Source organism: Diuraphis noxia, unplaced genomic scaffold (assembly GCF_037042655.1).
Source record: "Diuraphis noxia isolate RWA-SAM2 unplaced genomic scaffold, SU_Dnox_SAM2 contig0002, whole genome shotgun sequence".
NCBI classification, from domain to species: Eukaryota; Metazoa; Arthropoda; class Insecta; order Hemiptera; family Aphididae; genus Diuraphis; species Diuraphis noxia.
This window is the reverse complement of record NW_028301712.1, coordinates 36,661,306-36,688,130: the sequence shown is the minus strand read 5'-3', so window position 1 is coordinate 36,688,130 and position 26,825 is coordinate 36,661,306. Positions and strand designations below refer to the sequence as shown.

The following is a 26,825-nucleotide window of genomic DNA, read 5'->3' as shown; positions in this document are numbered from 1 at the left end:
ATTCAAAAAAAAATTAAAATTATGGCACTGTACACATACGACATACCACATCCGACTCCCCTAAATTACATATATATGGCCATTGATAAAAATTATGATAGTACCTACGTATTTAATTTTATATGATATCGTATTTTTTTTTTTGTGTTTTCAAGCAACTCCTCGATAAATACCTAATTGTAAACTCTAACGCTGTATTGCACAAAATGTTTTTTTTGTGCCTTTCTTTATTTGCACGAATTATGAATTTCTCCTTGACAAGTAACACATTTCGTTATGTTCATATCTTTGCATTTTTAAATGTACAGAACGTTGAAGTTAATCTGATTAATTTTTTACTGCTGTGACAACACGTACAATGACGTGGAAAATGCATATTGATGATAATCGGCAGTTTGTCTTTTTGAGTTCAGCAAAAAAACATTTATGTATTAAGGATTCATAATATTTAATGGTGCAGCAAGTAGAAAAAGAAGAAAACGTGCACTTGATGAATATCACATCATTTCCGAGAAGACCATTCGTGGTTTAAAATGCTTCGTTTTTCACAGTTGCATGTCAAGTAAAAATATGTGAGATCTCGTTGACCAAATTATAAGTTTTCGCTACAAAATAATAAAAATAACAATAAGCAATTTATGACGAGCGAATATATCTCAAACTTTTGGGAAAGTCTGTATAGTTACGCAATTATAACGCGATTTCTGAAATTAAATGTACATAAAAAATAGTTTTTCGAGCTTGGTGTTTTTCGTCTTATCGGCGTCCGTTAAAAACGAGAATAACAACGAATCCAAAGAAACGTAATAACGAAAGGGCCGTGCAACATACTGACCGGTTTAGGCAACTCGTGCCGTAAAAAATAAAAAAATTAGAAGAAAAAAAAGCGCACATTCCTATTCGGGCCTTGCAAGACCGTCGTATCGCATCCATTTACGAATGAATATCGTCCATCCGGATGTGTTGGTATCACTGGATATAACTGGTTTGGGTCACCGGACGTATACCAAGCACATAATAATATTATTATCGTTCTATACCTTTACTTGAGTTAAAAGAAAAACAGACGGCCCAACACTTTGCTCTACCGACACGCGCGCTACTCTCGACGAGTTTTCCCGACGGTAGTCTATATAGGTACCTATACAAATTGTTATGTAATTGCCAGCCGCGTACTTTGGTCTCCGGAGGACAAAAACGTATCATATATTTTATACTATTCTCTAAGACAATGTTGATGTCCACTTTGGGTAATGATCGCGACACAATATTTATCAGTGGCAAAAGTGCAATAATATTATATCACACTCTGTTTGTACTATTATTACGAATTTTTTGAATCGTTTTAAGCACCATTTCAAAGTGTATCCAGGAGAATATTGACAGTTTAAATAACAATTTAAACGAGCGATTGTCAAGTCCCACCGATACACTTTTTTCAACATAATATGTATAAATACACTAAAACGTATCGAAACACTTTTTGACATTTTACACACTATAATAAATTATAAACATCATCTCTTTAGTGTCTTTGCGTTATATTCCGAGTAAAATGTAAACAGTGACATAAGTATTGTATTAATAATATGTTACATCTATTAAACGGCTGAAAATTAAGTTTTGTTGGTATCTGTATATTAAGTAGTCTACTCGTTGGTTATAGGTATGTCATATTTTTATGGCTATGGACGTTTTTGCATATTACGAGCGCCACCCACCAAGTCCTAAGTGGTTTTTACATCTATATCATAATGTTATTATTCGTAACATAATACATTATTATAATTTATAACATTGACGTTACGAATGTACTCAAAGATTAACCATTATTACAATACAATTTAGTTTTATACTTATTTATTTTTAGTGGTAATGTATATTATATATGTCCAAGTTTTTTTTTTTTTATTAGATATAATCCTCGGCAGCGGTGGCCATTGGCTGACATTGATTACATTGTTTTTACATAATATAGTACAAGTCGTATTGTTATTGTGTTAACCGTCGAAAGATTGAATTCAAAGTCTCATTATTATTGTTATTCGTTAGTAGGCATTTCAAGTAATCGTTATGGTATACCGCGGCTAATATATTATAATATTATACGGCGTGAACATTATTTTCGTGTTGAAACTGATGAAAAAACTAACTATCGTTCTTTATTTTTTTTCCGAGCATATCTGCACAGTAGCGCCTAACACGCTCAATGAATGAATATAAAATATATTCATAGCTTTTTTTTCAACTACTGCAACTAAATAATACATTTTATGTAAATATGGTAATTCAGACGGTTAGCGCATGATAAGTACAAATCGCAATCGCAATAACACATTTTATTTTACTGAACCTTAATATTTAATTTTCAAACTACCTATGTCGGAATTGTAAAAAGAATAAAGTTAAAAAAAATATTATAATCATACTAAAAAAAATTTCACTAAAGTCATTGAAAGCCTTGAACTCAAAATACTAAGCGGGGCCACATTACCGTATATATAAGTATATCTTGCGTAAAAATATATACCATATCATGCTGCAGTATGTAACCATTTAGGTAGGTACTAGAGGAATACTTTCACCTGATAGATTTCCCGTTGTGTGATATATTTGTTTTTCTCGATAAACTTTCCGTATATAATAATATAATATCATTACGACGGTCTATATTAAGATAGAGAGGGTGAGAGAGAATAAGAGAAGGAGAGAAGAGAAAATATTTACGGACGTTTCTAATAATTCTTTCAGCTTGGAAAAAAAGCCTTTGAAATCCAATAAAGTCGGGCGGAAATTATTTAATATATAACTGAGTTTTTATTCCGCCCCACACTTTCCATCAACACACACACACAGCGCACCCAGTGCCCGCGTATAGAAATAATGGAAAAGTCCAAATCTCCCTCTTCACCCTCTGTTGCAACGTGCATCCACCACCAACTGTGATCTTCCGCCATTATTGTAAAAACATTCGTCGATTTCGCTAGGCCCTTCATACCTCTTTCTCCATCGGTCGACTTTTTGACGCTCTCACACTCTCCCGGACGAAATCATACTCTCATAGATCATATTATTAAATCATAAAAACGTAAGTCTCATCCGTGAGACGGCCAAGATGGCGTACAGTTGAGTATCCTTATATGTCGCTTGAGAATTTTTCTACACCATATCGTATACCATTGTTTGGCATAGACTTGAAGCCGCGCTTCCAAGCTTATGTTGGTCTTCTATTCGACGCGTTGTTTTTATTTATTTTTTCGGTTTCGTCGGCTGTTTCTGTTTTGTTTGTCTTAATTACAGCAATACAGCCATTTATAAATATAAATCCTAATACCAGAGAACGCGGTTTTTACACCGTAACAATAAACTTTAAAAAGTTCGACTTGCGTATTATAACACTAATAACGATACAATATAAGTGTATTATAAAACACGGAAGTGGCTTTGTGGGGAACGTATTAGTATCTCTCTCTCTAAGTATATATGATATAATATGTAATATGTATATATGTAGCGTATTATAGCGACCACTTAAAGCTTGCAGTCCGAGACAATTATATAATATTAGATATTAAAACGGACCGTAGAACGGCTTTAAGGATTAGTTTTCGCGTCGATTCGAATTGCGCCATATTGTCTTTTCTATAGTGTGCGCGCACTCACACCCAAGCGTTGGTAGTACACTAGTATATATATATAATTGGTGGTAGCCCACCGGATGATATAATCTTTACCGGATCGTCCTGTGGCCCCGTCTGCTAGAATATTATTATAACTACCATAATAAAGTGAACGATGCGCAACGAACAATGTAGTAACTCGATTCTTACTACTTTTCAGTAGGTATATTATGGAATAGCAATATTCAAAGTTTAAATTACGATACCTGGGTATTTTTATTTTAGCATTGTTTTGTTCATCGTCGTGTTTAAATTTGGATAACTTTTTATTTTTCGGATACGTGGAATTAAAATACGTGAAGCTTGAATCATCATCGACTAGGTTTTTCTCGAGTTTTCCCCGAGTGACGAACTCTCTCGACTTTTCAAAATGTGTAACATATTACGTGCAAAATCATTCGTTGCGCGTAGTAGGGTATGCCGAATAATATTATAGTACCGTCATCACAACACTGTTTCCGGTATTGCATACGTCGTCCACGTGCTACGATCAGACGGTTGTAAATGATATTATTATTAAAATTGCACACGCCACACGGTTATTTGCGACGAGTGTCTTGGTCAGCCGCGGGCTAGGAGTACCTCAGTAATGGCGTAATCCACGGACGATGCGCTACACGTCCAAAGTTGCATAACAGTGCGCATAGGGTCGCAGGACGATATAATATATACGATAATACCGTGCATGTGTGTGTAAAGTGGTATAATAATATTACCGTGGTAGTTGTTGTTGCATACACGTGTGGAATTCGCTTGGCCGGCGGACGTTCGTATTCACGGGCAAGGTTACTGGGTCCGTTACGCCTCGGGCTTCACAGTCTCCGAGTCCAAAGCGTTTGTGCGTGTGTATACAAAACGACGCCGGTGTCGATGCGATGGCGGCGGCGGATAGAGTGTATAATAATAATAATAATAATAATAATAATATAATGATAATATTATATATATTATGTTTGTAACCAGCAAACCAGTTTCGCAGCATCGGCCACAAACACTCGGGTCAATAAACCGGTTCTCTGCGGTAACATCAATCCTTCTCTCCCTCTCACACTACGGATAAGAATTCACTTTTTTCTCCTCTTCGCGTAGGTACGTATATTGTACATATAATATATATATATATATATGTGTGTGTGTGTGTGTGTGTTTACAGTCGGTAAGACGCGTGAGAACACACCGCCGCAGTCACTGAGAGATGGCGGGAAAAAAAACTCTTTAGACCGTCCGAGTCATCCGAACCTCGGCGGGAGATTAAGCCGAACGACCACAATAATATTATACATAATAATATTATTATTGTATAGATATATTTTTTGTGAGCGCACCTATACTACACGGTGGTGTTGTCGTGGAAAGTGCCCAAGGTGAGAGCCTATCGGGAGGGAGGGAGGGGAGAGGGTTAGTCGAAAGGAAACGAATAAAAAAAAACACCTAGGACTCACCGAGGTGAAATCCTGCGGGTGGCTGGCTGGCTGTTATTATATTATTATAATATCATCGTTATCGACACTGTCACGGACGAAACGTTTGTCGTGGGCGTCATTGTTACGCGGCCACAGCTTAGCGTACACGAGAGGCCTATCTCCGACGATACTCGAAGCACTCGTTTTGAAAAGACGACCGAGACGTGTGAAATAATATAATATTAAATACGCAGTGAACCGTCTGAAACAACCGCAGTGCGATCAGCAGTCGAAGGTCTGTGTGTGACGATATTGTTTGTCTTGTACAGTTATGGACGTTGATCGGAATGGCGGGTTATCCACAATTCTGTAAAAGTTTGTATCGTTTTTTGATAAACCGCAGTATCGAAAAAAAAAGCTATCGGAAAGCAAAAAATAGTTCCGGTCATCGCGATCGGCGAAATTATAGTAAAAATCCTCATCAGTCATCACCCATCCGACATTCCAATTGGGCCGGTAGCATATAAGTGCATTGTTGATAAAAAATATTCAGTTAAACCTAGATAACAATTAATCATAATCATTTCATACAATATATGATCACAATAATCTATATAATTATAGGTTCATATTTTCAAACGTAAAAATAAATAAATGTCTAATTGGACCGTTTCAAGAAAACATCCCGATTGCGCCGCTATAGTAATAACTCTCATCGGTTATACTATTATAATACAAATGTATAATATGGACATGGTCCGTTTCTGAGAGCCTTTGAACAATATTGTCGTTTTGTATACCCTTGCGACCTATATGAGACCGTTAATAATCAGCGTATAATGTTATGTTGTTATATATTATACGGGGATGCCACATTACTAATATAGCCCCTACGTGGCATTCGATCAAGTGTGTATCATAATATTATGTATCTGTCGTATGTATATATAATATGATTGCGTTATCCATATTATGCATATTACACACACACACATACTTACTCATATATGTATATATATATATCATGCGTGGTGTGAATATTACAATGTTATAATACGCATCGCGTGGCGTTGTGATAATAATAATTAATATCGCGCGGCGTGTAGACCCGAGAGAGCGGACTTCAGCCGAATAACTCACTCGACGCCGCCATCGCAATGTGGTTTAAGTGTTATTAGTTATAACAATATATCGTACGATAGGTACCTACCGACGACGACGCTTTAATATAATATTCGTAACGGTGTCGTGGAACAGACTCGGCTAATGACGACGACGAGAGACAAACGCAATGCAAAGTCATACCTAAATAATATAAATCTAAACTGAAGCCATTGTTTGCACGAACAGTCGTAAAAAACGCATCCGAAATAGGTATATTATTCGAAAACGAAAATAATCACATGATTCGCAAAAGTTTGATAACAGAGAATGAGCTGATTTATGACGTGGATGCTGTTTAGATATTTTTAAAATATTTGAATATACATTTAACAAATTTACAACATTCACGCACTGGCACAGGCCGTTGTATACCTAATTATTATGACGATTCGTTCGTGATGGTCGCTGTTCGCATAGGATCGGTGCCCATATATTATAATATGTTTGTATACCTATACGCGCCCACGCGCGCTTTCGTCGACAGTAATTTGCTTATTAATTACGACCGTGACCGAAATCGACGACGGTTGCACCACAGACGACGCACAGTTAACTGCGCTTGCTCGCGGTTGTACAATTCACAGACCGCCGCCGCCGCGCCACCGGTTCGTACTATTTATATTCTGCCGGCGATTCGCATAACAATAATATTGTGCTCGTTGTATTTAAACTAGTAAAATATGGTCTTAGCGATGAAAAACTAGACGCTCTATTTAATAATATTAATGGCGAAGACCTGTTTGATGACGGGGGGTGGTAGGGCGGGAATCGTGAAAAAGAAAAGAGATGGTATAATTAATATATTATATGTATAACAATGCTTGATAAAAAAAAATCCTTAAAACACCACGCACGGCCAGTCGAGTTTAGAATATTATTGTGATATTAAACAGTAGTACAGTACATAGGTAAGTATAGGTAAGCAAAGAATCTAGCACAATAACTTAGAATATCTTACAAAAACAATCCAATAACGACAATATACAGCACGACGACCAAGTATGTTCACCACTATTTTTTCATTTATGATGATGAATTAATTGATTACTTGGAATCTGTAGTTTTTAAAGGTGATATAAACCTCGACAGAACTACTTATTCAAATTTTGATTTTGATTTTGATTCGTTAAAATCTTCAGGAAAAATACTTGCAATTCACATTGTATTAAAAGGTATTTCATTTAAATCCGAATTTATTATAGTCCCTTACAGGGCTATTTCGGATCATTTTACAGGTAGTTTAAAAAGAATCGATAACTTGAAAATAGGGGTTTTAAATATATTTAAAAATTCTAAAAACTGCATAGTTGAAGAATAAATAGCGGATGAGAATGTTTGGTGATCACTGATCTTACTGTTTATATTATTGGACGCTGGATAAATATTTCAATATAATTTCTTACCTGTGTACAGTAGCTAGGCTAAATTTAGTGATTTCTCTTGAGGTGAGATTATTAGGAGATGAAAATCCACCGGGTGAATCAACTCGGGGCAAAGGATTACTTAAGAGACATAAATGATTTTTAAATTGCATAAAACAGAATTAATTGAATATATCACAAAAAGTAGTAGTGGCCAACGTAACGAAGTTAATGCTCAGTTATTGTAACTAGCACTGAACGGAATACGCTGTAATACTGTATGAGACAGTAGTTAATACTGCTAGGAACAGACTGATTGAAGCATTGAAATTGGGTTCTACTTATATTATTGACCTTTTGTATTTATTGTTCTATTTCAAATTGTTGTTGCTTATTGAAAATGTACATTGGTACAAAATGTGTTATTGTAAATACACATTTAGTCGTATTAATTACAATAAATAAATATATATTATATTTATGGCTATCTTATATAGGTGTTATATAATTTCGATAATAGTAAAGTACATGGTACAGTTATTTTTATTAGGTTTAGGAGTGACTTATTTAATGTTATCATTATATGATGTTAAGTTATGAAGTTAATAGTATAAATTTGTGGCGTAATAATGTGAAAATAATAACAAATTTTAGTGCGAAGTTTATTTCAAAGTTGAATGTACAAAAAGTGAGATTTTAACAATTTCCAACAATACCACGAAGTTGGCATTACAGACTACAGTTGCATAAAAACTTGGAACCTGACAAAAACTGTCCTCAAAAGTTGGCATTATAATTTTCAACGAGGAATAATCAAAAAGTGAAATCCAAAAATGTTTAACAAGCGTCCGACAGTCTGCAAACACTAATGTGCGCTTGATGGTTTTATTTTCGATTATACCATATTACAAAAACCACTAAGGAATCTGTCGCCCAAGAAGAATGTCCGCTGCTGAAGGTATATTATAACTTATAACATAATATATACATATTATAATAATACTTGTGTGGCTTACACTCTCATACTCGTATGTTGTTGCCGGATCAACGATAAAACGTCGTTTTTAGTTCGTCTCGTTAACGAGTTTTTACAGGGCTAATAATTATAAAGAAATGCATAATGCACATTACACATAGCACTGCAGACGACGAGCAGTATAATAATAATATTGCAGTAATGCACGTCATATTAACACGTACCAAAGTAGGTATAGTTGAGTATCAGTTGAACCTATATATATATATATATATGTGTGTGTGTGTGAGTGAGAGGTGCATATAATTATGTTATAATATTATACGCCCAGGTACATACGCTGATAAAAGGCTCGCGATATTCGCCTCATTCGTGGTTTATTCCTCTTAAACACTCTTTGGTATTTTTATTTATTTTTTTACTTTCCGCTTTTGTTTTGCTTTATGTTAACGTGTTTATAGCTCTCAGTTATACTGGCAATTCATCATTTAAATATATAAATAAATAATACACCACGCGCGCGCAATTACAAAATAAAAAATAATTCCCATTTTCTCTAGTAACTACAGGCTGCAGTTTTCCATTACTATTCTGCATTCGCGTATTATTTACATAATATAGAGTACACAAATAATTCAAATAATTTTCCATACAACCGTATTTTATAAACCCAAGAAATACTGTGGAAATCCACTTGACCCGTATATACTATTATACTCGAATAGACATGCCATTCATCCCGTTTTACCGACAACTACTGCACCACCGTGGTCTATTGTGTGTATAATAAAAAATAATAGTATATAAATTATAGTATTGCATAAACTAACAAGTGATACATAGGTATAACAAGCCGTTTGCTCTGCGTACTGATTAAATTTTTATGGTTTGATAATTATTTAGCTTGGCATGCCGCGGTAGGTATTATGTATCAATGTATTATTTTTTTAAATTGTTTCGTATAAATTAGCACACTACATTTACGTATAGCTGTATAAAGCACTTTTATTTATTTAAATCGCACCATCCCGGTGCTTTGAATCTCTTTATAGTGAAATTTAGACTTATACATTTTAATTTTATGTGTATAAGCATATTCATTATTATACACACACACCACACATCGCGAATATATGTGTGTCGTTTATAGATATTATCATATTAGATGAGCTTTGGGACAATTGATATTTAATATTTTATATAACATTAATCAACCGTGTAACTGTCTAATGTATAATATGTATAACTTCGTCATGTTTATATAATACAATATATTAGATCCCGAATTATTCAACTTACATCGTTTTAGTCTTGTTATATTGTATACTAGGTACCTACTTTACTAACTAAAAATCTAAAATTAGATGAATACCAAAAACATAATTGGAATCATGTATACGTACTGTTCGATGAAAAGCCAGGAAATGCATATGACACATATGGGAAAATGAACATTTGCGATTCTGAACCAAGCAGTATAGATACACATACACTATACGATATACAGTCTCCGAAATGCCCCCGAGTAACAAAAGTTATAATATCGATAGTGAAGTGAGACCTTTGTCTGGAAAGCGGATATCCGGTAACGACAGTCGATAGCACGGAAATCAAGTTGATCGAAACAGGTGAAGTGCGTTTATTTCTTAGATTGGATTTTATAGAAAAAAAACCTTTGAACTTTTATAATACTCGAGGAACAGTACAAGCACACAAACGCGAACACCTGAGGATATGTAATATGTACCCGATTGAGACTAATACAATTTTAAAAGCCATAAGTATATACTTTTAATTTCATATTTTCGCGCACAAGTTTAAATCATTTAAATGAGCAAAAAAACACTTTACTATGCCAGTAAACAATTATCGTTCGACATAAATTACAAGAATATAACAGTAAAGCTAATACCTAACGTCACGTTGTTTACGTTTTTACAGTATTTACAAAATTAATATGATACAAAAGTTAGAAAATTTTAAATTTTAAAACACCCACCATTTAACCAAATATAATTTTAATTTCAAGTTATTGTGTTTAGAACTGAAGTCACACATTTGAATATAATACTTTATAAGAATTGATTGGAAAACAAAGCAGTCGTTGACAATCGAGCGTTTGAAATTAATGTTTTATTACTAATTCATTATAATTTTAAATTACTGTTATAATTGCATCATTGATATAATAATAATTGAGGTATTACGCACTTTATAAAATAATAAAAACCTACTTCTTCTTTTGATTTGATATAATTTCACTTGGCATAGAAACAGTAATTTAACATTTGAACAAAATCTGACAGTTGTCTTAAATTTACGATTTATAACCTTCATAAATAAATTATGTTTGGTATAAGTGTTTCTTATAAAACACGACCGAATAAATAAAGCGCTTAACAAGCCTTTTAAAATCTTTGCTGCTGTTATCTGGTGCGTTTATTCGAAAACCGCTGCACGACAATGTTTTTCCTTCGAATGGCGTATACCTACTTGTTGTCATAAGTATCGTTTGAAGTCGACAGACCACTTGTTTAAGAAGAAGTTGTAATTGCGTTGTTGACATATAAGCGTGAAAAGTGTATCCTAAACATTATTATACACGAGAGTTATTATCATAACCAATCTCAATATTTGGTAGATCGTTTTCATTTATCTATTTTATTATTATTATTTTTTAATCGTGAAACAACAGTCCAACAAATGTTTTTGAACATAATTTAGATTTTATACTGTAACCAGGTAATGAACATTTTGTAATTATATTATTATACTGATATACCGGCAGTTAAGCGAATCGTAATTAAACAGAAGACGTTTTTTAGAAACGTCAAATTTTCAAAACAGACACCATAATAATAATTACTTAATTGTCGTTAATAATGGAAATAAACGGTCCATAAATATTTATGTTTTTGTTAACTGTGGATGCTGTTTATACAATTTAGTGTTGGAGGCACGACACGTTAAATAGGTATGTTTAAAACAATAATTTATAAATGTCAAGTACTAGTAAAATATATGCTACACGCATATGGCATATACATAGACAATGCTGAGTCTATTGTAGTAGCATAGAAAACGACTGACGTGTACAAAAACTTACATATGAAGCTATAAGTCTTTGAATTTAATGTACAATAGTAATTATACTATTAATTACACGCATAAAATATGTACAATATGGTGTTTTTAATGTTTCGGGCGATTAATTAATTCGTAAAATTAAAATATGGTGGAGTGATAAATGCTAAGAAAATATCAATAGTGGAACAATGAAGCATTATATATAAGTCCACTCAGTCACGGAGGGTTTATGTTTGATTATAATAATTTTATATGCAACGATTTTTAGTAGAAAAATTATTTTTTGACTTGGGTCGATTAATTTCATGATAATCGACCTTTACCTCAGTAGGGTACATAATTCACACTAGAAAAGAGTATATATAATTATTATGTTACTATACAAGTAACAGGGCGTGATGCTGCAGTTCGTCGAGTGTTTAGGGTATGGACCGCCGCACTTAATGATATTTTTTTTCACTGAAGTTATGGAGCTCAATTTTCAATTAATAGTTAATAATGTCGTACTATCGTGAAAGGAAACCAATACACTATGATGACTATGTAATTCCAACAAAATAAAACAAAAAAAACACACCACCACATATACATTACATTTAATGGGTACTTGTAAATTCTTATAATAAAATAATTTTATCACTAGAGACGTTTTACTAGAATTGTTTGTATAGAAAAATGGCAAAATGCGATCAGACGCTAGAGGTGCGATGCGAATTCTGTGAAAAAAACTGAGAATGCTATAACCCTATATTTTTTCAGCTAGTCTATGGATTACATAATGAGTAACTTTAGCTACCCCCTCCACCCTATTTACTATTATCACATATTTATTATAACGGCTTTATAGTTTATATCGTACAAAAATAAGAATTAATCAGATAGGGGTCATAGATTATGGAGGTTACTAAAACTAGCGGTATTAATCACATCTCTTCCCAAATGGCGCTCATAGATAGTGATGACTGATGAGCAATGACACACATATTGTACATTGTACAAGTATATATAAAATTATAATATCGTTTTTATGTTTTATTAGAATTAATAAAATAAAATATGTGCCTACTTATAGTATACTTATATAATACATATTATATTATATGCGTAAAGGAAAAAGTTCGAAATAATAATCGAATATCTGCATAAGGGACGACAGTTAGTTATAGTTTGGACTTTGGAGTATCGCTAACTACATCGTACTTATATAGTTATATGTTTAATCCGATAGTTTAGTATAATAAGATCTTGTGGCATTTCCGTTTTTCGTAATCTTCTCAAATGCTGTTTCCCCGGTCGGGATAGGAGAAAAAATCGAGAAAATATCGACCAATCGGATATTTACTTTCGTCTCTAAACCCGCCACTAATGACACTAATACCATACTGGAGTACTGGACACACGTAATAAATAACAATATCATATTACCTATGGCCTATGGTATATGGTAATATATGGTTTAGTGTAGAGTGTATTCGACCGTGGATCCTTAGACAAATTTTTTAAGATGGTGAGGGAGGGCAAATTCAATTTTCTAAGTGCGAAGCGTACATATGATATAAACACACAACTATTTTTATATTAAAATAAATATGATATTATTGGTAAAAATGTTGTGCGAAAATGTTCAGCTGTAATACAAATTCTAATTTAGATACATAATGACAAATTTATAATTTGCAAAGTGAAAAAAAAAAGACATTGTATACAGGCGAACACGCAAGGGAAATGCCTCTTATTCCGCCTCCTCATCCCCTCTATGGGGATCAGAAGACGCCACTGATTATCGTGTGAGCATTATCGACGAATTGGGCGGCGGCGGTTACGGTGTGTAACGCGTTGTCTCACGTTCTCACGCGTTCGAAAACGCCACACCAACCGTCGACGCCGCCACCGTCTCTTCACACACGGTTAGTAAACAAATATTACCACGGGCGTCAATCATGTTTATTCACGTGTATGTTTTTCTAGTATCAAATTGGAAAAATGGTCTCCGCGGTTTTCATCGAAAGAAAACAACAACAACCATGCACCACGCGCGCGTTCGTATCTTAGCTGGGGTGTACACAATATAATACCATATCGCATTTATCGATCGCCGACTATAATAATAAATAAATGGGACATCGGAGTGATCTATACAGTTCATATTTTTAAATTATATTGTGTGTACATTGAATAGAATAGGTGTGGAATGGATATAGATCCATTATATTTATTTATTGTGTTACATGGAACTCGAGTCACGCGTTTGTGTGTGTGGTATTATTATTATCATCATTATTATTGTTGTTGATCGTCGGCGGGTGTCTGACCACCGCGTCGTGATGTACACGGTGTATTATGTATATTGATTTTGGTCACTGGATATCCGGTGAGAGTCACATCAGTATGACCGATACCAATGTGAAACAATAAAATAAAAATCCACAACTTTTATTTGAACGACACGAAATAATGTTTTGACAAAAAATAAATGTTTTTAAACCAAAATTCGATATAACAATATTAGATACTAGCATATTATCGTGGATTTCATTGGAAATTACACTTTTGAAATTTAAACGATAATATTATGTGTGCTTATTGATGTCGAGTAAGATTTATCTTTATAGAAACAGTGATGGCCAATGCCCTTATATGTATTATATATTGTATTTGTTTGTTATTTTTGTACTTTTATTTTAATTCATTTTAAAATATAATAACTCTAAATCTCTCGAACGGATTGAACAACGATAAAAACAACGTTAAGTATTGCATGTTTCAATATTTCAATAAAATAACATACCTAGAAAAATAAATAACAAAGCAATAAAAAAGTTCTGAGAACACAGTGTGAGCATTTTTACACGTTCTATAAAACATCCAACTTTTTCCAAAACTTTTATTCGAAAACCGATTTCTCGTAAAACTATAAATATATGTGTATATATGTATATATGTATATATATGTAAGTATGTATGTATGTATGTATGTATGTATAATGTGTATATATCTTTAATAGGTACCTAATCTAATGTAACAACGCGTTTTTTCCTCCAAACTGTAATAGTAAACGTTTATTATTTCAAATAATAATGTGCGGTTTACAATTTTATTATTACTTCCGTTCGATTGTTGGTAAAACTTTCCGAAAAAAAACCCACAATGATTTGTATTGCAGGACGAAAATGTTTGTTTGACTATAAAACCTGAACGATCGCAGATGCCTGTATTTTATGTATACCTATTATAATATATGTACACTGTAGGCTACACATAATTAAACTTATAGATGTATATCCACTCGATATTATAATCATTATTAGAAATTGGACGTCGATGAGCAAAACAAATCCCGAAAACAACCAAAAAAAAAGAAATATTTTCAAAAATGACTTATTGATTTTATATGATGATTCAATATAAAAATATTTTATAGGCGTGTATGTATGTAAAAGTGTAAAACTATACAAATTTACATGGTAAAACTAACCACAGAAAATTTATACGCGTGATATCGATGAAACGTTATTACGTACGCTGCATAGACGACCACTTTGGAAAACAAATATTATATTATAACAGACTAGATTATGAAATAATATCAATGTAATAATAATATTTATAATATTATTGATCTATATAAATATCACGGGTGATATGCTCTGGATATCGTTAGTTAGTATCGTAATTATTTGCGGTTGAATATATGGTAAATTTGTGCTTATAATATTATTTGTATCGATTATCTTATATGTATAGCCATATATGTATATATATATATATATATTGTTAATGTGTTTCAATATTACATTGTGCGTTGAAACACCGATCGACGGTTGATTTTACGTTAGAAATTAACGACATTTCTCTGAGATGTATATTATATATATATATATGTGTGTGTGTGGTGCTTGTGAATTTACGTAGTGTACTAGTATTATAGCACTCGTATACATAATACATATACATAGGTATAGGAAAATGTGTTTCCAATTTAAATAATTCAATATCTCCCCCGGGCCGCGCTCGCTCCTGCAGGATCTCTGGTTAAATTTATTCATTGAACGGTTTGTTTAACATAAACAAAACATTAATATGCCTCGACCGGCCGTTGGTCTGCTTCGTGTATTGTGATATACACAGTGTGTATATGTGTATATTTAAATGATGTAGGTGTACGTAATATATATAAATACATATTACATATTATATTGTATTTCGGCACTAATTAAAAACAAATGTTAACGTGTTAGCGCGTTTGGCCCTGCAAACATTGTATTAGCCGCAGAAGAATCACCCTGCAGTATAATACAATGTCTATACATGAGGTAGACGGTATATGGTATTATATTATATACTTATTATTTTTATACTATACGATATTGAATAATATATAGGTATTATATACATATGATTTATAGGTACGACCGTCGGTGCAGTCTAGTATTTTCGACAAACACGAGGGGAGTGAGAGATCAAGGAGCATGTGTGTTTTGTATCTAATTCTGGTTGAAATTTTCAGGTAGGCCCCTGTGATTTGGTAGTTGTACTTTGCTTAGTTGAGAGGGATGGATAGTCGACGGTCTGGGAAAATATTATTATTGTTATACAATGAAATACACCCACACACACCCACACATACATTACATGTGCGTGCGTGCGCTCGCGTCGCGTCTGAGAGATGATTGATCACGCGCTAGCTCGAAAGTCCATCACGTAAGTCCCATTCGAACGGTCCCCCGGGTGTCGTTTCGTGCGGCAGCGCAGAGCGCTCCCTTCGGCTCCTTTGCGCCTCGGGGAGGGTGAATGTCGCCTGATGTGTATACACGCGCAGACGAAACCCGTGTCGTCGTCGGTCGATGTTGACTAGAAAAAAAAAAACCTCCAGAACGATAGCCGTGAGACGATGGTGGCGTGCGAGAACGAGAAAAGGACGAAACGAAAAATAAATAAAAATAAAAACGGGTTAGTGGAAGGGAGAAGAAAGTAGAAGATCATTTACCATTGCACGATACGGGTTGGTGGCAGAGAGCCTTTCGTGAGAAATATACACAAAACATATATATATATATATATATATATATACATACGCACACACACAATATACATACGCACTTCTCGCTCGATACACTGTTCTCGTTTTCCATTGACTGGAAAGCATCATGTATTATAGGTACAATGAATCCTCTTTTTGTTTTTCATTATTTTGTTCGTCTTTTTTTCCCTTTACATCCATTATGCTATACATACGTACGTATAGAGGTACAGCCGTTCTACGTTCAACATCATATAATAACAACGTTGACTTTAAAAGAGTTTCCTTTTTCCAGGGGATTTAAAAAATCGTTGGTTTTTAGTTTTTCTACATTTAACACGCGGCGTGCATCATTATTTTGTGTTTCCTGTTTGGAAACCCAAAATGTCTACGCTGAAGCATTTCATGTATTTAACTCGAGTTGTAAGTCTCTTTCGTTCTTTTTTTAATCATCGTATAAAAATTATATTATCTTTCGTTTTACAAAATATTGTGCTCTTTTAAATAGCAGTAATTAAAATGTTTTTCATTCTTGAAACGCGTAGTATAGTATAATATAATCTTAATATTTCAAGTCTGATATAATAGGCGATATCTACTTTAACTTACTATAATAAATTACATATTAAATTTATTATTATTAGCATACGGTATAAATACTATGTAAACCATGTATATTTATACATGATAAATACAATATACCTACGTCATACGAGTATAATATGTGTGTGTGTTTTTAAGACGAATTCATAAATCAAAAATAAAACAATGTAGGTACATTTTATTATAACCACACATAATAGGGAAGTGTATAAGGATTCGAATACACTATAATATAATGTAAAACGATTTTGTTTGATAAATTATTATTACGACATAGTCACAAAAACAAGGAAAGATCTAAGTGTAAAACGTTTTATGTAAAAGGAAAACATATAAAAGACCTTGTACAACTATTGATTTAATAATAACACATCAAAAGAAAATGTAAACGACTTTTTTGACTTATTTAGTTATATTATATGTATACTTATATTGTGTACGTAATTGTAAAATACCTACGTATTTATTGTGGAAAGCAAACAACGCACGAAAATGTTCGTGAGACAAGACCATATTATAATTCGCACTATTGGAACCATGAAACAACACATAGTGACTCAACTCAAAAAACATGACTTTCGGTAATCAAAGTTTCTTATATAAAAGTAAATCTTACTAATCAAATTGTTTTTAAATGTATAAACCGCTTGTAACACAGCGTTGGTAGGTATATTATGTAACTCTAATTAATATAATATATACCGAATTATAATTATAGGCGAATAAATTTAATTGAAAAAAGGAAATTAAAAACTGTAAGTACAATAAATTATGAATATTTTTAAGTAGTGAGTTTTTAGGTAAATCGCATACGGATATGAGTGCCTGACTCGTAAGAGTCAAGCTGGACCCTAATTATTATTTTTTAGATATTTATCATAGGTACCCCTACTTATGTTTTAAGAATAATTCTGCGTAGGATCATATGATGTTCAAACCGGTACACTGTTTGGTTGTATTTTTAGACACTTCAAATAATCTCGACATTTATTTTTCTGTTTATTGGTTTATGGCGTTATAGTTGAACGGAGACATTTGATAGCGCAGTTGTAATCTAATTTCAATGTTATTTTACCCGTCTTATAAATTCGGTTGAATAATATTGTAATATTTTATTTACTATGAAATGTTCGTTAGTTTGTTTTTGTTGACAACAACTTTGAATAGTTGTAGGAACGGGGTGTATATGATCGTATGAGGTAAATTATTGTGTCGAGAAATGCAAATTTTGTATATGTTTTCCAAGTACACATACTTTATTTTGCGATTCAAGCAATAGAAAAGAATTATAATGACTTAACCGCACGTACTTTATCTGAGTCATTGAACATTTCATTCATTGAACTACAACTATCAGAAAAAGCGAAAAATTCTGCCAACAAAATCGTTCAAAAAACTTAAAAACGTAATTTTCGGTTTTGTGTTAAAGGTTCCTATAAACTATAATATTAAACACGTTTTATGTGACGCGTTATATACTTTTCTGCGGATTGATGTATTCTGTCAATAATGTGGTTAATATCATTTTCGTAAAACAATACCTATACGAAGTCAATAAATAAAAAAAAGTGTATAATATTATACAGGAAACTCTCCCGCGCCGACAGTTGATAATAATCTCTATGGATGTGTCCACGTAATTCGTTCGTGGAACTACACGCGTGTATGTATATAATATATATATATATATTATATACGTAGGGATGGAAGAAAGTCCGGTGTCAAACCGAGTAAGTCTCTCGTGCTGATTTCGGTCACGTCCAATTTTTTTTCTTCGTCAACCCGGTATATACATACACTTTCAATTTTATTCCAACCGTACACGCACATATACGCACAAACCCTGGATAGAGTATAAACTTTCACGTCTGCAGTGAGTAAGGTGGTGGTGCGGGATATGAGGCAACAACGAGTGGAACTAAGAAAAAGATGAAGGAGAAGAAGAAGAAGATGAGAAACCCGTGGAAAATAGATTAAACCGAGAGATGGGCCGATAATTGAACGAGTCCTTCTCTTTCGGGCGTGAGAAGAGAAGCTTTATATGTTTCTCCCTTTTCTCCACCACCACTACATAGTCGTTTTATTATTGTTTACACACACTCGCACGTACACACCACATACACACTACACCACTCATATAGAATCACTGCTCCCACACATTGAAACAATAGTCCACTTTCTAATTCCTCCTACCACAGCACACTAAAACGAATGTACTTCTATAGACTAGGTACATGTACAGGTATTTCTCATTTGATTTTGTTATATTCTGTAATTGTATTACGATAATTAATTCGTTTACAATTTGTATTTCCTCACTAGCACACTTAATATAATATTATTATTATCGTCTATAGTTTGACACGTCCACGCGAGAAAACAATAATTATTTCTAACCCTTCTGAAGTCAAGCTTCATAATACACATGCGTATACTATATATACTACAGTCTACATTTATTTTTCTCAAATATCGACATTTTTTTTTTTAAACTTCTAAACCTATAATACACACCAGTTAATAAAATGTTAGTCGCGCGCAATGTAGACGATATACCAATACGCCATCGAATAATCCACCTATAAGTTAAATCCATGTGTAAATACTGTAAATGGTATCTTAACGTACATTAATTTAAACAGATTTTTGAGACAAAACTGTATAATTATATTTTTTTAGTGAATTAAGTTGATTTCCAAATAATATGAACATTTAAATATTCCCTCTTAAGACTTAAATATTGTTATTTTTATAAAATCGTTTTGATACTCACTGCTATACACTACTGTTGTCATTTCTTTAATAAAACACGCACACTGGGATATAATATATATTATGTCTGCATGTATTTTATACTTATCCATAAAAGGCTCGTAAATGGTCTATGGGCCTCTGCTGAAGTGTTTGCATTATAACCATAGGACCTATGTGTGTGTGTGTATATATATATATATATATATATATATATATATATATATATATATATATAATATACCCGATAAACCATAAACTTGGTGCAAACCTGAGACGATAAAACATTTTCCTAGACGTATGCGCACCTAAACAGAGAGAGGGTGAAGCGCATTTAATCAAGTCTCGAATACGTTTTTATACGTCCTTTATACCGTTTCGTCGTATTGAGTTTCTTCGAAAAGATTTCAATTCCAATTGGTAATATATTATTTGTAGGTGTGTAAGTATTTTTCCAAACCAAAAAACTTAAATAATGTATAAATGATATATCATAAAACACTTACCTGTTCTACTGGTGTAACGATCCACGGCCAAATCGATACGTCTGTAACATAAAGAAAAAAATGAAAATTCGTCATAAATAATGTTTAAATACGACACAAACCATTAGATCAGAATATCCGAATACAGATTTGACTATGTAAAATTCTTTCATAATGAAATACCCACAATATAATTATTATGTAATATATAATGGACATTTAACTGGCTGACAGAACATCAAAATTGAATTGCTCAATATAGCAACATATATACCTACTTATTGTACATATTATTGTTAAAGTTAAATGTGCATAAAAGTATAGCTATAGTTTAGGTTTTACAATTAATTCATATTATTAGTTGTAACTTACGAGTATCTTCTATATTATAGAAGATAGATCTAATATTCTAATATATTTTGTAAGTAATTCACTGATTACAAACAATAATTTAATATAAGATGAATAAAATGTAAATTCAATAACATATAATATGTTGGTTTGTGCTTAATTTCAATATTTTGATACTTTACCTATTATTTTTAAATTTTGGCGAAACGTTTTATTTTCAATCTCATGTGAATGAATATATTTTAAATTTTTGTAGAAAATATTTATTTGATTGTACCAAAGATTTAGTAAAAAATTGATTCAATGTATTATAATTACTGAGCCACAGCAACGCGTGGCTGGGTCAGCTAGTTTATATATAATAATTTAACTCGATTGATGGTATACAATCGAAAAAATAATGTCAACTAGGTTAAAAAATCGAAATATTCCTAGAATGCGAGGACATTTAAATTATAGTGCTCTGTATATACTTCGGTACATACAAAACCTTTTGTTGTCAATTTTATGATCGAATGGATTTTAAATAAAATTAAAGTATTTTTTTATCTACATAAAAAGGTTTCCAGTCTAATGGACATTTTTCTTAGATAAAAGAAAATATCTACAAAAGGAACGTGAGGTAAAAAACTATTACTACAGGTGGCTGACAGATTTTTCTATTTACACGAAATGAAAAGCTATAACATGATGTAGTCTAGCTCTCTGGCAGCTTATACATATGTATATATATGATTATTTGTATTGTTATTTTTATGTTAGACTACCCTTGACTTATTTTCTAATGCATTTCCGGTCAGAAGAAATTTTTATTTTAAATTTTATTTTTTTCAGAAAGAAAATTCTTTGAGAATTATATTAGATTCGTTTGATATTTATAAGAACGAAAATCATATTTAAAATTAAAAATGCACACAAACACACACACACACACATGCCAATAAAGTTATTTAGAGAATATTATACATTTATACGCACGCTGCAGTATACCCAGTCAAATCTTTATTAGGCCATTACGATTTTATAACGTACGATAAAACTTTGTATAATATGAATAAACGGTAAAAAAGTTGTTACCAAATCAATTAACATGACCCATTATAATTATAACTGTGCACAGGAAAATCATTCCACGGGTTAATGTATATATATTATATACATATAGGTGCACCTATAGGTATAATATTATTAACGTGCGTATACGACGTTGGCAAAAACGGCTCGTAAAGATGGGACGAGAATGACGCCGACTATTTATTATACCGCGGGGGAGTATATAATATATATATACATATATCGTGTGTGTATATTGTATATATGATACAAAAAGAACAGATTTTTGGCGCAGTTGGTTGGATTTTCAGCGACCTCACCATCGAGTGCTGCGGCGGAAAGGGAAATGCGTATTATATAGAAGGAACCATTCAGTCGCCTGCGCCTATAAAATATTATTATGTAGGTTAACGGTTGTTGGCAGAGAACTCGCGGATTGTCGGGTATTTATATATTTTATACATACGGACGGGTGGCGAAATCGTTTACGGGTTTTTCTCCGTCTCTCCGTTTTCACCTCTATCCGACCCGACGAAAATAATCACCGCGGCCGCCTAGAATTATATACATACATACATTAATGTACTACATATACGCATGGGGAGAGGAAACGCCGCTTTCGGACGTCCGTCCGTCCAAGGACGCGGTATGTGTACAAAACTCCAAACCACACACGCGGCGACTCACCGGAAGTGGCGGCCGCGGCGAGCAGCTAAGGCAAAAGGGTTCCGGTGCGCGTCGTTCCGCCCCCACGAGTTTTAAATTTTGTTTCCTCTGAGCCGCGTGATCTGCAGAACCACCGCCGCCGTCACCGTCACCACCACCGAGCGTACGCACACGCCGAAATATTATTATTATTATTGTGTGTTTGTACATATTATATGAAGGTATAAGCCACAGCCGATTTTACGTTATTATTATTATTATTTCTATAAATCATACTATACGACGTATGTACATATTATGTTATAATATGCAAATACAAGTCCAGTCCGATGCGTTGCACAAATATTGCGCCGCAAGCCGGATATCGCTTCTGTGCGTAAACGAACAAACGAAATCAAGATATTATTTATAATTATTATGCCTATATTTATTATTTACATACAAACAGAGAGATAGTGTAAGCTCTCTGGTTGAAATTAATTATTGTTTTACTAGTGATATTCTTCTTCGCTATATCCGCAGTATTATTAGCAATGATATAGGTAATAATTTATTACCTATAATATTACGGCCTTATAAATTATACATGAAATAAAAGGATTCACTTTTAAGTAAGATGTAAATTTATACATTTTTTACTTTGTTCAAATGTTTATAAATTTATTTTATCAAAATTATAACACCGCAACGATTAACTTAGTGCATGAGTAGATTATTATTAAAAACATATAAAATGTTTTAAACATTTTAAACATATACATCAGAGTGAACAATAAAAATGTTTCCTTGGCGATGCACCAACTCATACAATATAATATATAGGTATATATGCTTACGGTAATTATGAATAATTTCGGTTTTCGATTAAATCGTGAGAAATTCATATTGCATCAGCATTTAAGTAATGATTTCGCGCAACGCTGTAATACAATTAAGTAAAAAATTCAAAGAACGTCATCGCAGCTACATTAAATTGTATATATATACATAAACACAGACTTAATCGAGTAAACCGTCTTAGCTGGGATCGTAAGGGTTTAAGCGGAAGGCTAAGCCGTCCCTTATAAACACAGTGACGTCTAAAAGCGTATATAATAGGTACCACAGCTGGTATAGATATAAAGTATACACATAAAATACAACAAATATATATATATATATGTATAGAGTATATGTATATATATATATATATATATAGCAGGTAGGTACATAATAGTTATATATAATTTATAGTGGTGGCGGTGGTGTGTGCGTCACATAAAATATAATACAACCATTCGTCTTGGCCGCTCCGTTCTGCAGCTAATGGTCTCGCATTATTCGCCGACGACGGCCCAAATCGATATCGCGATAATAATACAAATGGTAATAAATATGAATTTCGTAACAGGAAACGAAAATCAGTCACAGCGGTCGGCGGCGAAGGGGTTGATGATACATTTATATATATAATATATATATACACGCACACAGTCTATCGTTGTACATAATAGAATATGTTTATGAGTGTGCATAGTATATTGTACTATATGTATATATTATTATATACCTTCATTATGCAATGTACGACGCGTTCGACGAAACGATACAAAAAAATATTATAATATTAAATAACGACAGTATGAAAATACGTATTATTTATTATTATTCCTGTACGTTCGACGGCTGCAATATTCTCGGCGGCAGTGCGAACCGTTTTCGTTTGAACTTGGAGAGTACTTTTTTCTTTCGCTTACGCGCTCTACGCCCACCCGCACTACGACGCATGTGAACGTAAACTATAATATTATATAAATCACACGATTTTCGATTGAAATTATCTACACGCGAGTCACTATAATATCATAATATTATAAAATTATATTCCGTATATCCATGTATATATTTGTATATACATACTATGATATTATGCAGAATTAATCGGTAGTCCGCAGATTCGCATCGGTTTCTCCAGCTGGTTTTCGTGGCCGTTCCACGCGATAACTCGAAAGCGAAAACAACGCTCTATTATTATCATCGATATGCCGCATAGTGTGTGCGCGTCTGTGTATACATAATATTTATGATTATGTACCTACGTCGAATATACGATAGGTACCTATAGTGAGTTCATAAAGTATTTGTATGTAATTATCATATTTTATAAGAAATGTAAAATAAATACGTACATTATACATAATGACGTGAAAATAATCGAGTTGATTTCTCAGACAAGTGTTTGGGTTTTTCAAAACTCAATAATCCTTATTGTTTCGACTATCTTTATTTAAATATAAATAAATATTTTACCATAGAAATGTATTCTTAATAACATTCATAGACCAATATTATAATATAATATTATTAATTATGAGAATTTAAAATATAAGATTTCGTATACCTAGTAAATAACAGATGAGGCAATTTCAATTATCATGCATAGGCACATAAAAACTAAAGATTTTACTGAGGGAATGAATATTGAATGTATTACCTATGCAAAACAAAACAATCCTGTACAACATATATAGGTATACTATGCCATTATTAAATATTATGTGTTCGTATCAACAGCGTTTGATTATCGATATGACGATATAAACGCATAAAATATACTAATACTAAATTAAATTAATGAAACGTCGTAATTGAACATAGTGTCTTTGAAATCACGTCGGCTGTCGTTTTCGATGGTATTATTATTAATGGGTATGCTAATCATTTAACGCGCCCACTACATCATCAATATAATATAATATATACTAGATCAGAATTGTTATATAATATGAAAAGCTCTCATTGAACGTATTGCAAGAAATATCACCGATAACTAACACACTTATCGTATATCGCATGTATATCTGTATGTATAATGTACTGTATAACAATATTAATTTTAATACAACTTTAACTCTGTCCCAGGAGAAGTATAGGTATATTAAATACCTATATATGAGGTAATTAATAATTATTAATCAATTTTTTTTCGTTCTTTCCAGTATTTTGAGTAATATTTTAAATTAGGTATGAATTTTGAACTCGTGACTACATACAGGCTACAATATGCTCAATTTTTATCGTAATTAAAAAATTCAAAACAAATAGCGTATTTATTTAAATGACCTCGTCTGAAATTGTAAAAAAATAATTTAATTAAAGACTTTCAGGCTGCTGCAGATTTCATTACGTTTTCCTCTTATAATATTATGTTCACCAAACATGGATATTCATCCTTGAACGTTTCAGAAATGAAGAGTATAATTGAAAATGTATGATAACTGTCACAACATATATAACTGTACATTTTTCGGTTAGAACATGCGCCATTTAAATTATTCCTCGTATTATACTGGTAACCATAAGTGTCATATCTGAAACATTTTCCGTTTCTTCAGTATTACGAATTCTACTCTAAATCCCTTCTTTTCCACTGGGACGACTTTGCGTAATCAAATTTTTAAACTTTAATACTTCCAGCCAGCTTTTATGTTAAACAATCTCCATTCATCTCTCCCTAATGTCGACTAAGAAATATGGTATACGCTCTCTTCTCCACATCACTCTGCTCCGCCCTATTTCTACGCCGGCAAAAGTTGGGAACATTTTATTATTATTATTCACTTTGGTATTCACTCAACGGTTGATTTAATACTCACAGACGTTTTAGGTTATGTAAAAATAATGTTTTCATTATTCTCTAAGATTTTTACTAGATTTCTGAAAATGGATTTTATCATGTTTTAGGATTTGTTCACATAAATTCTTTTTACAATGATCTACGTTTTTATAAGGTGGATAGCAATATCGTTTAGTACTCTATAGTGGTTATTCATTTTTAAAATACTAACAGAATTTAAAAATCGAAATCTTATTAAATTAAAGCACCTACTATATATCGTAAATATCTGATCTTGTAAAGTAATTTAATTTACCAAACATACATTATGAAATCATTGAAAATTATCTCAGTACTTATATTTATAGTTTATAAATTACCTGTGTATAAATATTGTTAAATTATATAGACTTAATGGCTGACAAGTCGTTTAATTTTCAAATAAAATAAAAACGCATACGAGTTTATTTTAGTACCTGAAGTTATTACTTAAGGGCATGCACAACTTTTTAAAATTATATTATAAAAGTTACATAAGAAGATTAACAATTTGTTTGCGATTATATTTAGTTTATCAAAATTATTATGAAATCAGAATAAAATTATACAACTTTTCCAACATACATGAC

The 26,825-nt window shown here is 32.5% G+C and overlaps 1 protein-coding gene across 6 annotated transcripts in view; it reads right to left on the bottom strand.

The window, feature by feature from the left end:
• tutl (immunoglobulin superfamily member turtle) overlaps positions 1–26,825 on the bottom strand; it is a 128,570-nt gene that overhangs the window by 58,672 nt on the left and 43,073 nt on the right. For all 6 annotated transcript variants that reach the window (XM_089218634.1, XM_089218633.1, XM_089218639.1 and 3 more), the window contains exon 2: positions 20,553–20,593. The gene's annotated coding sequence lies outside the window, so the exon portion shown is untranslated. The remainder of the gene's footprint in view (positions 1–20,552; positions 20,594–26,825) is intronic.